The sequence below is a fragment of the Octopus bimaculoides genome, chromosome 19 (genome assembly GCF_001194135.2).
Source record: "Octopus bimaculoides isolate UCB-OBI-ISO-001 chromosome 19, ASM119413v2, whole genome shotgun sequence".
In the NCBI taxonomy this organism is placed as follows: domain Eukaryota; kingdom Metazoa; phylum Mollusca; class Cephalopoda; order Octopoda; family Octopodidae; genus Octopus; species Octopus bimaculoides.
Window position 1 is genome coordinate 28,827,045 of NC_068999.1, and position 4,448 is coordinate 28,831,492.

At 37.3% G+C, this 4,448-nt stretch overlaps 1 protein-coding gene across 2 annotated transcripts in view; it reads left to right on the forward strand.

The window, feature by feature from the left end:
- Positions 1-4,448, forward strand: part of LOC128250130 (RING-box protein 2-like) — a 54,696-nt gene that overhangs the window by 24,721 nt on the left and 25,527 nt on the right. The window contains exon 2 of one of the 2 annotated variants that reach the window (XR_008266254.1): positions 4,359-4,427. The exons of the other annotated variant lie outside the window; for it this stretch is intronic. The gene's annotated coding sequence lies outside the window, so the exon portion shown is untranslated. The remainder of the gene's footprint in view (positions 1-4,358; positions 4,428-4,448) is intronic. 2 annotated transcript variants of the gene reach the window in all.

The window sequence follows — 4,448 nt, forward strand, 5'->3', positions numbered from 1 at the left end:
TCTTCTTCTTCTTCTTAGTATTTGTTAGGTAGTATGATTTCTTGTTTGTATTTGTCAGCTTCCTTAAATACTGAAAACAGTTTTTTGTTTTGCTCGTGTTTTGTGGCTATTTGTATTAGTTTTCCTTGCTTCTGGAGTAGATATTTTTGCAGTTCTATGGTGGTTATTTTATAATAGTTTTCCAGCTGTATAAGACCCCTGCCACCTTCTGTGCATTGTATATATAGCCTTTCTATGTCAGATTTTGGGTGGTGCATCCTATATCCTGTCATTTTTCTTGTTTTGCTTATTTTAGATAGTTCGTTTAGTGTCCAGTTAAGGATATTGTAGCTGTAGCTTATAACTGGGACAGCTAAAGTGTTAATACCTATTATCTTGTTTTTAGCATTGAGCTCTGTTTTTAGTATTGATCTAACTCATCTATAGTACTCTTTCTTTATTTTTTCTTTCATTTGTGTGTGTTGTATCCTATCTAGTTCATTGACTTCTAAATATTTGTATGGCTGGCTTTCGTCTAGTTCTCTTATTTCATTGGCTTTATCTAGTGTAATGTTGCTACTTTTAACTAATTTTCCTCTTTTCAGGGTTGCTTTGGCACATTTTTCTAATCCGAATTTCACATCTATTTCCTTGGTAAAGCCATGTACTGTCTGTAGTAGTGTTTCCAGCTCTTTGTCATTTCTAACGTATAATTTTAGGTCATCCATATATAAAAGGTGGCTGACTGTTTTGCCGTAACATTTGTATCCGCATCCAGTTCTATTTAGCAATTCAGTTAAAGGTATGAGTGCCAGGCAGAACAGGAGTGGAGAGAGCGTGTCTCCCTGGAATATTATTATCATTATTATTATTATTATTATTATTATTATTATTATTATTATCATTCTGGTCACTGCCTGGAATCGAACTGAGTTCGATTCCAGGTAGTGACCTGAATAATAATAATAATAATAATAATTACATCGAAAAATACCTTAGGAACGAGAACCCAAGCTTAAAATTTCCCCAAGACACCTGTTGAAGGCTGGAGGTTATATTAACTGAAACGTGTTAACAACAAACAAGATGAGGACAAATATTTGTCAAATGTAAATAATGTACATAATTCCTCATTTCTTAAATATAGAACTGAAAGAGATTCCTCTTGCCTCCTTTTTTAAAAATTGGGATTATCACCCTGGATTGCCATTACTTTGGTAAATAATGTACATAATTCCTCATTTCTTAAATATAGAACTGAAAGAGATTTCTCTTGCCTCCTTTTTTAAAAATTGGGATTATCACCCTGGATTGCCATTACTTTGGTATATTTCCAGAGGTCAAAGCCACCTGATATATATGAGTCAGTGAGAGAATACCTTTAAGGATTTTAGCAGCTCAAGCCGAATTTCATCCTTTCCAGTGACCTTGCCACAATTGAGTGTTTTAATCACCTCTATGACTTCAGTTTCTGTAAAGTTAGTTTTCACAAGTCTCTTCTGGGAGATGGCCCTGCTCGATATGTGAGAAGGGTGTTGGTAGAAACTCTATATGTTGTACCCAATGGTATCACAGAAAGGCTAGCAGAGAATATAGTCTTTGAGTGTGGAAAATGTGCAGGTACATTAAGCACTGAAAATGCACTGACAATAGACTCACTCAAATGCTTGGGGTGATCATTAAAAGTGGTAGATATCTTCTGTTACCTAGGAGACCGAGTTAGCAGGGGTGGAGGAAGTTCTGAAAGTGTAGTTGCTAGGTTAAGAACGAGCTGGGGAAAATTCAGAGAGTTTCTACCTTTGTTGGTAACTAAGGGCCTCTTCTTCAGAGTAAAAGGCAGATTGTATGATGTCTGTGTTTGTACAGCTATGTTACATGGCAATGAAACATGGGCTTTAACTACAGAGGACTTGCAAAGGCTTGGAAGAAATGGAACTAGCATGTTCTGCGGGATGGGTAATGTTAGTGTAACAGAGTGTAAATGATTTAAAAGGAAAACTGGGTACAAGAGGCATCAGATGTTGTGTGTGAGTGAGAAGATTGCACTGGTTTGGTCATGTGATGCATCTGGATGAGGACAGCTGTGTAAAGAAGGTCCAAGCTGTAATTGTGGAGGGTACATGTAGAAATGGTAGACCCATGATGACATGGGACAAAGTGGTGAGAAAGGATCTTTGGACGCTGGGCATTACTTTGGAAATGACAAGGGACCGGAAGATGTGGCAATTTGCTGTTACATGTCATGCTAAGTAAAATCGCTGTTTTCCACACATACAGGCTTGTGAATGGATTTAGTAGATGGAAACATGAAAGAAGCCCATTGTGTGTATATATATGTGTGTGTGTGTGTGTATATATATATATATATATATATATATATATATATATATTCAATGAGGGTGTGTAAGTTATTTGAGGATAGTTATATACTTACACAAAAATGACTCTTAGAAACAGACAGTAATGCCTTTTGACTGAAAAAGGTTTTGAAGATAAGACTAAGCATATTGTTTCATCATTTTATTCAATAAAGTCTCCATCAGCTTCAATAATGGCTTCTATGCGAGGTCTGAATTGCCTACATGCTAGGATCAAGTGGTCTGTGTTTATATTGGATATTACTCTGGAGGATTTTAGGGATTCTTTGGTGTAATGAGGGTGCTCATTAACCTCTTTCTCAACTATGCTCCATACATAGTAGTCCAATGGATTGAGATCTGGAGAGCTAGGAGGCCAAATATTGGGGGTTGTGTGGTCATGGAAATTTTCCGCCATCTATACCTGCATTGTTGTAGCCTTGCATGATGGTGCTGAGTCTTGTTGAAACACATGTCTTCTGTTGCATACATCATCGATCCATGGCTTAACCACTGTAGTCAGAACATCTATGTAGGCAGTAGAGTTTACTCGAAGAGCTTGTGGAAAGAAATGAACAGGCATCACATATCCTTCATTGCTGACAACTCCAACACCATGACAGTTGCAGGAAATTTTGCATGCATTACTCTTGAAACTTCCGAAGGGTCTGTACATAACTATCTGTCATTTCTTCTGTGTACTTACTGATCTTAATCAAAGTTTTTCTTGTCTGAGAAGAACCGAATGATATCTTTCTCTGGTGGGTTTTTAAGTTTGTTCAGGAGTCTTTTAAGCGATTTTCCTTCACTGTTTCTGACATGAAATGACCGTTTCTCATCACATAAGATTTGTATCTGATGTCTTTGTGGACAACATTTCGGATTGTTCCTTCTGACACATGGTGTTCTTTTGCAAACAACCTCATGGATCTTCTGGGATTGTTATCAATGGTCTGCTTTACTTGTTGAATAAATTCTGGTGTTCTAATAGTATCAGTGTGTCTACAATGTTTCTTATGTTTTGATACTGGTGATACATTTCTGTTTTTAACCTCTAACTCCTTGTGAATTTTGTAGACAAAGGATCTAGCGACTTTTAAAAATCGTGCTATTTCTAAATTGCTATGTTCAGCCTTTATAGCCACGACAACTACACATTTCTTGTGTAATCATAGGGTTTGCCATTGATAATTCTGAAATATAGAAAATATTATGTTGATAAATATGCTGTTATAGTAAAATCAACATATGTCCTCAAATACCTTACGCACCCTGTATATATGGTCTGCATGTAACATCTCAAGGTACATCTTTTTTTTCTCTGATGAAATTATGCTCATGTCACATCATCATCATCATTGTTTAACGTCTGTTTTCCATGCTGGTATGAGTTTGATGGTTTGATTAAGGCCTGGAAAGCCAGCGGCTGCACCAGGCTCCAGTCTGATCTGGCAAAGTTTCTACAGCTGGATGCCCTTCCTAATGCCAACCACTCCGAGAGTATAATGGGTGTTTTTTATGTGTCACTGGCACAGGAGCCACTCAGGTGGCCTTATCATCGATCATGTTCAGATTGTGCTTTTTATGTGCCACTGGCATGACAGCCAGTCAGAGGGCACTGGCATTATCCACAGGAGCCAGTTAGGGGGCACTGGCCACAGCTACAATTTTGGTTTTACTTGACTCAGCAGGTCTTCTCAAGCATATATCGCCCAACGCATCAAGGCTACTTTTAAATGGGCCAGACATGCAACACTGGCATCAGCCATGGCTGTGATCTCACTTTAGTTGCTGAGGCTTCTCAATTACAGCATATCTCCAAAGGTCTTGGTCTCCTGCCATTGCCTTTGTGTGAAATGCAAATTTAATGTACAAATTTGTAATTAAATTATTGAGTATTAATTGAAACAGCTGTAAGAATCAAAGATGACCAATTTCTTGATAGTAAATAATTACTTACTTCCTAATCCCTATTTTCTTTTCTTCTTTTAACTATATATATTTTCCATTTTCTTGTTTCAGTCATTTGACTGCGGCCATGCTGGAGTACCACCTTTAAGTCGAACAAATCAACCCCTGGAATTATTCTTTGTAAGTCTAGTACTTATTCTA